Source organism: Cupressus sempervirens, chromosome 10, assembly GCF_028749045.1.
Source record: "Cupressus sempervirens isolate cs-2001-9-10 chromosome 10, ASM2874904v1, whole genome shotgun sequence".
In the NCBI taxonomy this organism is placed as follows: Eukaryota; Viridiplantae; Streptophyta; class Pinopsida; order Cupressales; family Cupressaceae; genus Cupressus; species Cupressus sempervirens.
The window spans coordinates 172,156,939-172,171,206 of record NC_143127.1 but is presented as its reverse complement, the minus strand read 5'-3'; the positions used below and the strand labels follow the sequence as shown (position 1 = coordinate 172,171,206).

The 14,268-nt window shown below is 33.9% G+C and overlaps 1 pseudogene across 1 annotated transcript; it reads right to left on the bottom strand.

Moving 5' to 3' along the window:
* Window positions 1–7,462: 7,462 nt before the first annotated feature.
* On the bottom strand, window positions 7,463–11,525 carry LOC149533175 (pentatricopeptide repeat-containing protein At2g03880, mitochondrial pseudogene; annotated as a pseudogene). The gene has a single exon (XR_016357233.1). The product of XR_016357233.1 is annotated as a pentatricopeptide repeat-containing protein At2g03880, mitochondrial pseudogene (transcript).
* Between the last annotated feature and the right edge of the window lie 2,743 nt (window positions 11,526–14,268).

The window sequence follows — 14,268 nt, the reverse complement described above, 5'->3', positions numbered from 1 at the left end:
AGAACACTTTGAGTTTGACGATATCAAAGATCTCGAGAGGGTCAAGTTTGTGAAGGCCAAACTAAAGGGTAATGAAAAAAATTGGTGGCAAAAGATTAAGTTAGAGAAAAATAGAAGAGGAAAGGAGAAAAGAAAAAGATGGGATAATATGGTGGAGAAATTAAAGAGACAAATCATTCTCATAGATCATGAGTTGGTTCTATAAAATAAAATGCAAAGGTTGAAGCAAGTGGGAAGATCTATTTAGGGGTTTATAGAAGAGTTCTATCGAGCCTTCGTCAAAATAGGCCATGTAGAATCTGACAAGGAGAAAGTTTCCCATTACCTTTATGGATTAAGGCTAGGTATTTAGGATGAGTTGAGTCTAGTTAAAATGACCAGTGTTGAAGAGGTATACCATTTTTCCTTAAGGGTGGGAGAAAAGTTGACAAAGAAGTTTACAAGCAAGCAAGGTGGAAGAGGTTATGGTGGACAATCTAGTGGACAATCTTATGGAGGTTGAAATGAAGATCAAATAAGAATGATGAGGCAAGTACCAACCAAAATTGGAGGGGAAATAATTTAAATCGTTCTCATGATCAAAATAACAAGGATCAAAGAGGAAGATGAAGAGTGAAAGGACCAGGGAAAATGAGATTTTTGTGGGACATGTTTCCATTGCAGAGAAGAAGGTCATAGAGTTTATGGGTGTCTTCAACATCAAGAGAGAACCAATATAAGACCAGAAGGCAGTGCATGAGTTGAGCATGTAAACAAAGATGCCAATTCATCACATTCTGAAGATGTTGAAAGAGTGTAAGTCTTGGTTACTAGAAGAGTCTTACCAAGTGATGAGAGGAATACTTTATTTTGCACAAGGTGTAAGTGCAATGGTAAAGTTTGCATTTTCATTATTGAAAGTGGTAGCATAAATAATATTGTTTATGAGGAAATGGTTATTAAGTTGAACTTAGAGAAAAAGAAGGATTTGAACCCCTACTAGATTTCTTGGTTGCAAAAGGATCATAATTCCTTGGTTAATGAATAATACCTGGTAATGTTTAAGATTGGGAACTATCATGATGAGGTTATGTGTGATATTATTCATATGCATGTTTGCCATTTATTTTTGCGGAGCCTTTGGCGATTCGATTGTCTTGTAGTACATGATGGGAATGCAAATATCTATTCTTTGACAAAGAATGGAGTTTGTCACAAGATGAAGCCATTGAAGGAAATAAATAAAAAAACATTTAGCAATGCTAGGACATGTTTAGTTGATGGAAGTTTCTAGAAGGTATGAGGCATGAGCATATATGTTTTTCTTTAATTCCAAAAGTTGGTAAAGAGGAAGTAGAAGATGTACCTAAAGATATTATCAGATACAATATCTTGAAACCCATTTGACAAGTCTACAACTTCTATGGGTACATAGTTTACTTCATCTTTATCAAAATTTGGAATAAATAAAAAAACACATATACTCATGCTTCATACTTTCTAGAAATGTCTTTCAATGAACTAAACATATTCTTGCATTACTACATATATTTTCCTTTGAGTCCTTCATGAGTTCAACTTGAATCAGAATTCATTGGTTGTCCAATAATAGGTTTTTGTGTATCCATCATTTACTACACATCATAGGCATAGTATCATTTAATACTCCATCATGATAGTTTCTAAGTTTGAACTTTGCCAAGCATTTTTTGTTAAGAAAAGTCACATGGTCCTTTCGTAACTAATAAATCTAACAAGGATTCATATCTAACTTCAATTTATTAATCATTTCCTCTAAAACAAGGTTTTTAGTACTATCACTATCTATAATAATGTTGGAAACTTTACCATTAAACTTACATCTTGAGCAAAACAAAGATTTCCTTTGCATTGATTCCTTCTAATCATTTACTAAGGATATTCTAGTAATAAGAACCCCTCCTCTTTCAACATCTTCAAAATGTGAAGATTCGACATCCTCACATGTACGTGAAACTTGTGCATGGCCCTTTCATCTCCTATTTGTCCTTCATTGATGTTGGGGACACTCATATGTTCTATTTCCTCTACATTAGAAGCATGTCCACATATTCCCTCTCTTCCAATCATTTTCATATTACTCTTCCTCTTTGATCTCGTTTAGTTGGATCACAAGGAAAATGTTATTTACCCTCTAATTCTAATTGTTGCTAGAGTCATCGTTCTTCTTTTGATTTTTATATATTCCTCTATAAGACTGTCCACTAGTCTTTCCACCATGACCTCTTCCATTTTTATTTCTGTAAAAGTTTATATTTAGCTTCTCTTTGACCTTCAAAGAAAATTGATATGCATCTTTAATGGTAAACATTCATACCATTATTGATATTCATCTTTAATGGTAAACATTCATACCATTATCAACTCTTCTTGAATACTCAACTTCAATCCATTTATGTAACAAACAAATTTCTCCTTGTTGGCCTCAAGATGGCTTGTTATGATCAAGAGATGACATAACTCTTTTGTATATTCTTTACATATTTTCCTACTTGCTTCAATCCTTATACATTTTTTCAAAAAATCAAGCTCATAGTGAAAAAGAATGAATTGCCTCTTCATTTTTTCCACCACCCAATCTCATCTTGTTATTTTCTCTTTCCCTCTTGTATTCCATCTAATTGATCCTTCTTTTCACCAAATTTTAGCATGCTTCCATATCACTGATCGGTTGAATTAAGATTTCAAAAATAAATGAAAACTTCAATCTTTTGCCTCTTTTCAATATTGAAAATGGTTGTCAAAAACTTTTCCTTGTTACGAATTTTTATCACTTATTTATCTTTCTCAAACTACCCTTATTCTTTAAATTCGTCCTCACTTTCATCTCATGTGTCTTCATATCAACTCCTTTGCACAACACCCCTTGTAGTGCATGTACTTGTCTCTGGAAAGCCCTAAAAAACATCTTGTATCACACCCAAAACTCTTCAACCATGGTTCTTTCATTGATAATTTTTTCGTACTTATCTCTTAGACCCACAACCATAGTCCTAGTGCAAATTGCCTCATATTTGGTGATATTTTTACAGACTCTGGAACTTTTTCTCTAATACAATTTGATGGAGGGTACTCCATTTACTTAGCCAGACACACACAACACAACACCAAAATAAACATAAAATTACAAGAATAAAAACACTAGCTTTCTCTTATCTCCAGTGATATCAAATTACAAAATTTTGAAAATAACATGCTACATCCAAATGGGGCTTCTTGTTACAATAGTCTACAAGTTAGAGCCACAATCTACATTGATAAAATTGTCTCAAATACCCTCTCTTTTCCCTTTTACCTAAGTAGGTACAACCACCTTAGACTCTTTTAGAAGGTGTCACCTCTTCACTTTGTGGTTAGCCTCTTTTCTCTCCTTTCTCATATCCCATAAAATATCAAAATATGCCCAAAATGGGTTTTGATGTTCACCCAAATATTTTTTATTTTTTATTTAACTCTTCAAAGTAGTGCAACTTCCAAGAGTCGCAACTTTTACTCTGGGATCACAATGGAACCCCATTTTTTTTTAACTATAGATCTTGAAGAGAACTACACCATGATTTTCCCAAATCATGAAACAATGAGACCTTGTTGACATCCCATTCAATCATTCAAAGGTTAAAAAAATAATTTGAAGATTTTATAACATTTTCAAACCCTAAAACATTATATTTCCCAATGATACAAGATATACATATATTTTTTTGATAGGTAATCGGCCGAAGCCTTGATTAGTTATTGTGAATATTAATTATTATCATTCGTTAAGCTTGAGTAGTTTCAAACCCAAGACCTCCCCGATGAGAGGCTCACAAGTTACCGTTGTGTTGTAGGCTCTTGCCTAACGATACAAGATATTGACATGATTTTTTATTCATTATATTTTTTTTAATTTTGCTCCACAAGGTCAATTTTTAAGTTCCAATTTGTACAAATGAAAACTTACTAAAAATACTAAACTTTCAAAAAATAGCCCTTATTGAAAATTAAAAAATTGGGCAATGCAAGATCACTCTTGCACCCTAGATGCTCTTGCATTAGACCCATATTGCATCTTGTTTTCATATCGAAAATATGCTTTTAGGATTTACAACCTGTTGATGTGAGTTTTGTTTCACTACAACATGCAAAATCAAATACTTAATGTTTTAAGGAGAATCACCAAACACTTAATAGTCTCTTGATATAAGGTTATCTCTCATGTTAAGCTTGCAAAATAAGATAATTAAATGACTTCAAGGTTCCTTCTATTGTGGATACTCGCTTAGTAAGATAATGTGATTTGATGGTTATCACAAAGGGACTTAAGGCTATTTGTTTAATGGATATCAACTTTTGCACTTCTCAAGATTTGTCTTTATAGTGTGCAATAAAAATATAGTTAAACGTTTTCCCTTCAACTCAAACTTAAACTTCTAACCCCTATTTTTACTTCTTCTTCTACTATAAATGCAAGGAATCATGGATGGACTTGGACTCCACTAGATGTAATCTTGCCAATGACTCCACCAACCTAGTGCAAGCTTTTAAGGATCACTCTAATGGTTTTCACATCAATATCTCCTCTTCAATTACATAAAATGGATGCAAACTAAAGATTGAATATCAATTGACGTAAAGTACTCTCAATTATTGGCTTACCACACAGGGCACTCCTATCATCAATAAGAGGCCAGTGTCCCAGATTTATTTGAGTCAAGCAAATAAGCATCCACAACAACTTCCATTCAACTAAACAACTTCAAAACAAGAGAGAGAAATCCTAAACCAAGTAAGGAAATATGGATCACCATGAAATAATGAAAACTTGATCAAAACAATTGACCATGCAAGACACAACAATGAAAAGTAGATCAAATTTGGCATTATATTAGCAACAATTCTCCAACACCTCTCCTTACAAATGAGGGGAGAAGTCTTTATATAGGGAGCTCAAATACAATGAATGACTTAGATCGATTTGAAATGAAGGACCAAGATTAATACACATAAGCTTTACTTAAAGTTTCCATAGCCATAGCTATAAATATTAAATGTCCAGCCAGTTACAATGAAACACCTCCTTGTGGGCCAGTGAAACAATTACACTACCTTCGCATGCCAATGAAAAAATTCAAATCCATAACAACTGACTAAGGATGAATGGCACATGGACCAATGAGAAGAGAGCCCATTGTAGACAACACCACTGATCACTTTGGAAATTGTGCTCCTTATCCTCCAAGGTAAACAATTACTTGCAAATAATTATAAAATTTAAAATTATTATTGCAATAGAATTTAGGAAATCATTGCAAACTTTCCATTTTAAGTTTTAATAAAAAAATAATTTAATGAGATAATGCAAATTTGATTGGAAAATATTTAATTCATTACCATTTATGATGTATTTCTCATTTGTTAAAATCGATGTCATTTGGATAATTTCAATGCAAAAATGGGTGAATTAACTTATTCATTTTAAAAATCAATCTATATTTTGCAAAATTGAGGTAAATTTAAATCTCATTTCAATTTAAAACCCCTTTTTTTAACTTCGGTAATTTTCTCTCTCCTCAATTTTTTTTTAGTTTATGATTTGTTATAATTTTACAAAATGGGTCTTACCTCAATTTGGAATTAATTTATATCTTGATTAATGCCATTATAAATATTTAATCTTAAATTTGAATTTTAATCCCCCATGCTCATACATTATTTTCCAAGGTTGTTATGACTTGAATTTTGGGCCCACTATTATTCTAAAAAAATGCCACACAAATTTGCAACAAACTTGTAGGCTCAACCTCCCAATTCAAGGTTCAAAGATCATTTCTATAAGATTGGGTTGCAACTCCAAGGCTTGAGATAGGATAATGCTTCCTATACATGCGTTGGGATGAGACACAAATTTAATAGGTAGCAAAAGGATGCTCAACTCAAGATGAGACACAAAATTAGAGGCAAGGAAAAAGGCTTGGCTCTAAGATGAGATAAAATTAACATAGGTAGAAAATCAAGTCTCAACTCAAGATGAAGCAACCTTCACATGGGTAACGAGATATATCTTGGCTAAAGATGGAGCAACGTTTACATGGGTAATGAAATGTCTCAACTCAAGATGGGGCAACATGTACATGAGTAGTGAAATATGTCTCAGCCCAAATTGCCTTTTATACTTAGCTGAATTTTGTTCTTTTAGCATCACTCCCAATTTTGTTCCATCTCAAACTTAGCGAAATCCCCACTACAATGTTAAACACAAACCCATCCCTTCACACTTAAGCTCAATGCAAAATCTCTATAATCGAACTACTACAACAATCTAAGAAGAAAATGGAAGAAGGGGTCCCCATTTTCAATGGAGCAATGGTGTGAAAACCTCACAACGTGGCCATTAAGTTTACTTAGGCATCTAATTATTAGTTAATTATTGCATTTAATTTTATACAGTTTTGATAGTTGGTCATCAATTATGTTTAGCATCTTTCTCCTTGTCTTTCTATGAAAGGTTTTATATGTAATTGTTTGTATCTCAACATAGTTATTTGCTCTAGCGAAATAGCCTTTCATTGCTTCTCTCGTTTGTGTTAAGGCATGTTTACCTATTTGTGATCATGTGTGTTTGCATATTTCTATCGCAATATGCACCAAAAGCTCTATAAAAATGGATCTAGCTTTGCGTGTGGAATCACATTATTACATATACAGGCATGGAATCATATCACAATTACTCAACAAGTGACCGACAACACTAGAGATCTGTGGTTATCTTATTCATATTGTATGTTAGTGTATTGACTCATTAACAACTTGGTGTATTAGGCTAAAATATAAAAACTTCTTGACTCAAAATATGTCAAATGCATTTGCATTGCAAGAAAGTTCAGTTCATCATTCAAGAATCTCTCCAAAAACTATTCTTCTACGTTTGCTGAATACAAACATATATGTTTATGATAATTTTCCAACTTTTAGACTTAGAATAAACAAAAAAGTTGAAGGGGATAATATTAATTAGATCTCCTATACTTAAATATAAAATAAAATAGAAATTACGATTAAACAAATAGAAATTTTCAAGATTATGAATGTTATGATTAAATATTATAAATAAACATTATATATGACATGTGAATTCAACTTTCACTAACATTTTCTCTATATATAACGTAAATAAAAATTTAATATTTTTTACTTTTTCATATCTAAATTATAATAGTTAATCTCTGATTAAGTTATTGGTTTGAAGTTTGTTGCTAGTATTGTTGTATTTTTCATTCAAATCTTTGCCTATCTAGATTCTAGGTAGTTCTCTTTTTAAAAAAATTATTACTATATTTATAACTTTGTTATTGTAAGACTGTTTAGACCCTTAAAAATTTACTTAATAATTAAAAAATTAAAAACATGAATTAAATTAAAAATTAAATATAAATTTATAAATCTATTGCCTAAAAAAAAGATGTAGAACAATCTAAAAATGTCTAATCATAAATGAGAGAAAATCTATATACACTCACATTAAACTACATACAGTTAATCCAAACAAAAGAACTGTACCAAATGATGAAGATAATTATGATCCCTTTCTCCCATTTCCTACTAGGCAAACATCTTTCCATTTACTCGAGTGTTCTGCGTCATTTTTTCCGGTCTCCTCCTTCAATGAAATACCAATGTTAATCTTAAAGGCGCCGGCTATCCTCCCTACAAAACACATCAAAAGTCAAACCTTTTTTTTTCAGATTGCCAGTTTTGCTGTTTTTCAATTACAAAACATGCAGATCATGAAGAACAAATGTTGAAAATTTCAGAAAAATCCATTGTGTTCTCAATTTTCTGATTTTTGGTCGAAGGTGCATTTTACAGGAAGGATAGCCACGTCCATTTTAAAATAAATCTTTGACATGTTACCCCAGCACTCTATATAAGTGAGAACTGCATTTAAGGGTGATCTGCATTGTACAAATTCTGGAATCTGACAATAACTTTTTTCCCTTCATCATTATTTAAGGTTTTAAATGATGGAAATGGTTCACATTTCTGGACACCTTGGAGGTAAATTTAATAGCAGTGTGGCAATCAGCTAATTATAAAAACCCAAATGCAGTTATCAACTTTTCACTATAGTACTAGGGAAATAATTACTTTTCCTCCTCTTCCACAGCATTAAGTAAATGTGTCAAATCTGAAAAATACCCTGCTGCCTCCATCTCAAAAGCCAAATTCTCCAGCTTTCCATGGATCTCTTGTGTCTGTGGATGTGATCCATCTCCTACAATAAAACATGTACCACATGGCCTTCAATCCAATTAGATCCAGAGATCTTTTCAGTTTCTCTTTCATCACTCTTCTTATCATTTGAACCTCATCCCACCCACCCACTTCTGCAATGATATTTGGTAGCAGAACAACATAAGTCACAGCAATTTTTGAATGCAAATCAGAAAACTTTCACCTATTTTTAGGACTTCTTTATTTAGCATCACCAGTAATTTCCACAAGAACATTGTCCCTGTTTAAAATGATGAAAACGGTTGGCATCCCTCACAACAATTTCTCTTTCAACAATCTTGGAGATGAATTTTGTTGCAGTGTGACAATCGACACACACGCGAAGGTTTTTAACCACTCTAATAGTTGTTCCAAATGGTGTATTTAACAAACCAAATGCAATTGCCAATTTTTCACTATGGTGACACAGAAATATTTGTTTTTCCTCCTCTTCCACAGCATTAAGTAAATGTCTTGAATCTGGAAAATACCCTATTGCCTTCATCTCCCAAGCCAATTGCTCCAACTTCGCATAAATCTCCTTTGTTTGCGGATGTGATCTATCTCCCATACAAAATGCATGTACCATTTTACGAATTTCAATCCAACTACACCCAGGGATCTTTTTAATTCCTCTATCTTTCATCAATCTCCTTACCATTTGAGCCTCACCCCACCTGCCCACTTCTGCATAGATGTTTGAAAGAATAACATAAGTAGCAGCATTTTTAGGATCCAAATCAAAAAGTCGTGTTGCTGTAAATACTCCTAAACCTATATTCATATGTGATCTACAGGCACCAAGAAAACACATCCACACAACCGCCATAGGTTTAATTGGCATCTTAATTATAAAGTTCAGCGTGTTCTCGAGATAGCCAGCACGAGCAAGTAGGTCAACTATGCACATGTAATGATCAACTGTAGGTGTAATGCAATAACAGTTGCTCATGTGGCTGTAGTATGTACAGCCCTCATCTACCAAACCTGCATGGCCACATGCATATAAAACACAAGCAAAGCTAACAATATCAGGATATGTTCCTGAGTGCTGCATTAATTCAAATATTTTGAAAGCATCTTTGCAAAATCCATTTTGTGCATATCCTGCAATCATTGCATTCCATGAGATGACATCTCTTTGAGGCATTCTCTCAAACAGAGTGTGTGCCTTGTCTATGCTTCCACATTTTGCATACATGTCAACCAGTGCATTTCCAACTATAATATCTGACAAAAACCCCTCGACAATTATGCTTCGATGGATGTCCATACCCTGTTCCAAAGCTCCCATTTTGGAAAAGGCAGGGAGGATACTGACAAAGGTTGTGGAGTCTGGCTTTATGCCTGCTAATTTCATTTCCTTGAAAGTATGTAAAGCTTTTTCAACAAATCCATTTTGTACAAATCCTGCAATCATTGCAGACCATGAAATAACATCTCTTTGAGGCATGTTATCGAACAGTTCACACGCTTTTTCTATGATTCCACACTTTGCATACATGTCTACCAGAGCATTTCCAACTTTAATATCTGACAAAAACTCCCCTTCCATTACGCTTTGATGGATGTCCATACCCTCTTTTAAAGATCCCATTTTGGCACAGACAGGGAGAACGCAGGCAAAGGTTGCAGAATTTGCCTTTACACCTGCCAACTGCATTTGCTGGAAAGTTTTTAAAGCCTTTTCAAGGCATCCATTTTGTGTATATCCTGCAATTATTGCAGTCCATGAGATGGCATCTCTTTGAGGCATTCTGTCAAACAGTTCACGTGCCTTATCCATCATTCCACATTTTGCATACATGTCTACAAGAGCGTTTCCAACTACAATATCTGAAAAATGTCCCCCTAGCATTACAGTTTGATGGATGTCCATGCCCTGTTCCAAAGCTCCAATTTTAGCACAGGCAGGGAGGATGCTCGCAAAGGTTATGCAGTCAGGCTGTACACCTGCGGATTGCATTTGGTTGAAAGTTTCCAAAGCTTTCTCAACAAATCCGTTTTGTACATATCCTGCAATCATTGCATTCCATGAGATGACGTCTCTTTGAGGCATTCTGTCAAACAGTTCACGAGCCTTATTTATAATTCCACATTTCGCATACATGTCAACAAGAGCATTTCCAACATTGATATCTGACGAAAGTCCCCTTTCCATTATGCTTTGATGGATGTCCATACCCTGTTCTAAGGCTCCCATTTTGCCACAGGCAGGGAGGACGCTTGCAAAGGTTGTGGAATTAGGCTGTACACCTGCCAATAGCATTTGATTGAAAGTTTCTAGAGCCTTTTCCCCAAATCCATTCTGCGCATAGCCTGCAACCATTGCAGTCCACGAAATGACATCCCTCTGAGACATTCTGTCAAACAGATCACGCGCCTTGTCTGTGTTCCCACATTTTGCATACATATCTATGAGAGCATTTCCAACTATATTATTTGACAAAAATCCCCCTTCCATTATATTTTGATGGATACCCATACCCTGTTTCAAAGCTCCGAGTTTGGCACAGGCTGGGAGTACGCTGGCAAATGTGAACTGATCGGGTTGGAGACCTGTTTGTTGCATATGGTAAAACAAAGTGACTGCCGCTTGAGGGCACCCATGTTTTCTGTACGCTGCAATAATTGTATTCCATGAGACGTCGTCTCGTTGGTTCATTCGGTCAAACACTTTGCGAGCATAAACCAAACTTCCGCACTTGACATACATGTGAATAAGCTTATTGTGAAAAGCTGTATATGTAGCAAAGGCAAATTGTCTCTGAGAGATGAAAGAGTGTAGTTTTTTCCCTCGAGAAAGCGCGTTGTTGAGAATACAGGTTTGCAATAGTTGAAGATATGTAGAGTAGTCTTCAGGGGGATTGTGGGTTGTAAGCAGAATGTGCAGCGCTTTCTCCAGCATAATGCCGTGAGATTGAGATACGCAGCGGATGGCGATGACATTTTACAATTGCAATTATAGCATGGAAAATGTGCAGTGATATTAAATCTGCATCTTAAAATGTAGTAAGGGCAATGTCATATTAATGTCATATTAAGGCTACATCTTTAAAAGCATTTTCACTTGAAGCGGACATGATAACAGACAGTCAATGTTACACGATCTGGGTGAAATATAAATCAAACCCTCGAGAACAGCTTGCTCACGTTCCACAATAAAACAAAAGCTCTGGGAGCTTGAGTCCCTGAACAATTGTAAGCAATAATATCGAAGAAAAATGAGGTGTTATCAATGGTGAAAGCTAGTTGAGTTGACATTAAAAAAAAAAAGACTTGAAGAATAGTACCAGATGCCTATATAAGAATGTGGGCGTACTTAGACACTAATAGTTTTATGCGATTAATATTTTGAGTTGTCCAAATATTTGTGTTTCTTCTTATATATTTGACTTCTATAAGTGGGATTTTAATGAGCACTTTACACTGGGTTTATTAGAAAATTTAGATATATTTTAATATTGCAGAAAAATTATATATTTATTAAATTATAAAAGTTATTTTTAATATTGTTCAATAATTTGACTTAAATAAAAAATTAAAAAGTTAAAAAAAGGTTGTAAAAGAAAATATGAATTTATGTAATTAAAAAAAAAAAATTCAATATTAAATAAATAGTTTTTAGTTATAAAGTTAAATAAAAATATAGTTGAATTTTTTAGTAAATTAATTTGAGAAATTAATATAAGAATTTAAATTAAGATTTGAAATTAAAATAAAATATATGAAAATTGATAAATTTTAAATCTTAATTTTCTTTTATGAAAAAAAGAAGAGTAAAATCAAATTTAATAAGTTATAAATATTATAAAAGAAAATGGATTAATATGATCTTTAATTCATATTATTAAAGTAGTTGTTTTTTAATTTAATATTTATTATATATATTTATAATTTTATTTTTTAAAGAAAAGGCCACATGGCCTATATACATTTATTATAATATAAAAGAGTTTGTACATCATACTCATAATAATAAGAAACTAAAAATATTAGCAGAGCATGTAGGTTTGAAATGGCTGAAAGATCCGTAGTTGCCCAAAGAATAAATGAAAATGGCAAACCCCTATAGCATACAATGGGTTACCAAATAATAGCAAGATTATACAGTGCATAATGCTGATAATCAGCTAAGAAAACCCATAATATCCAGCTATAGATCCATACATCTTGGTGATTTTTTAAATATTATTATTAGTAATAATTTAAAAAATAGAATGATAATAAATTTTAATAACTATAAACAATTATACTATTTATTACTTTGTATACTTATAATTATACCTAAAATTTTAATTTTTGATTTGCAACTTTGTTGGCAAATACACATTGAAACATACATAAAAATTTAAAAATAATATACAAGTTGAAATCTACTGATGTTTAATTGAGTCATTTCTCTGTAATTATTAAATTAACTTTCAATAAATTAGCCAATTTGACGCAGGCAAGGTAAGAATTACTAAGGCCCAAAGGCTCACCCAGCTATCCAAACCACCTTGCAAGAGTTAACACAATGGAAACAGACACAAAGAACAACAACCAAAGAAGGAAGAAGAGTGAATTACTTTTATTGATTCATCAAGATATCTTCTTACATGCCCAGCTGTAAGGAATACATTCACATTCAAAGATCCAACTGCAAATTCGCACTTTCAATTCTGCTCTCTCATCTTCTTCCCAAAAGCTTCTCCAAAACTTCTCTGAAACTTCTTCTTCTCTTCAAAAACTTACTTAACTCTAAGCCTAAACTCTCTATTTATACTTGCCAAAATGGCTTATGGAACATTCTAGAACATTACATAAGAGGAAGGTCGACCCAACAATGGTGTGGACTCATCCCAAGAAAAGATCTTAACATAAATGTCGCGAATGAAATAAATCTCGCAAGTCGGCTAACAAAATCACGTCTAAATACTGACACTCGGCATACACTGGGTAACTTGGCACATGAAAAAACACTCGGCATGCACTGAGTAACTCGGCACATGAAGGAACACTCGGCATACACTGGGTAACTCGGCACATGAAGAAACACTCGGTATACACTGAGTAACTCGGCACATGAAGAATCACTCGTCATACACTCAGTAACTCAGCACATGAAGGAATGCTATAGTAACTTGGCACATGAAAGAAAATAGGGTTACTAGACACATGAAGAAAACAAGGTTGCTAGGCACATGAAGGCTCTGCTAGGTGAACAAAATGAGCAGGATAACAAGGCAACCCAGGATGCTCATACATCACAATTTGCATATTAAGTGTCAATAAATTTGTGAGATGTAGTATCCCAAATGACAGGTGGAAATTGCACGCAATAAATAGTAGCACGTAGCTTACCATTATGATAATCGAAAATGTGGTAGTTGGACTTTTTGTCAGATATTAAAACATGATTCATTTAACCATAATCAAATCATTGTTATTGGATTTTTCTAAGTATCTATAGATTTCTTATGCACCAGATAATTTCTACAGGAGTCATCTCGTTGTGGATGCTAATGACGATGCATGCAGCAGCAGGGGTCTGATCAGAGGAACGAAACATTAGTTCCAGCCACCGTTTCTGCTCTCATTCACTAGTCGAACCAGCGGGACAGAGAAATGAATCCAGGGCTGAGGTTGGTGGAGGGAGAGCACTATTAGACTACGGAAGGGCATTGCATTTATGCATTACTCCCAGCCGAATAGATAGATCGATGGAAGCAGCTTCAGGCCCACCAAGACAGATAGAGAACCAATATGCTTTCCTTTGCTTGATGACCATGCCCTGTTCGCAAGCTCTCACTTTAGAAGAGGTAGAAGATGCTGAGAGAACGGAGCGCATTGGTCTGAATAGGAGGTGATAAAAATAAAGTATTATTTTGCTGCTGCACAACTAACAGTACACAGGAGGTTGTGCTGTCTCTGCGCTCTATTTTCACAAGAATGAAGACACCTTTCAAATTTCAGCTTGCCGAACCAGAAAATTAGACAACTCAGTCAATACAA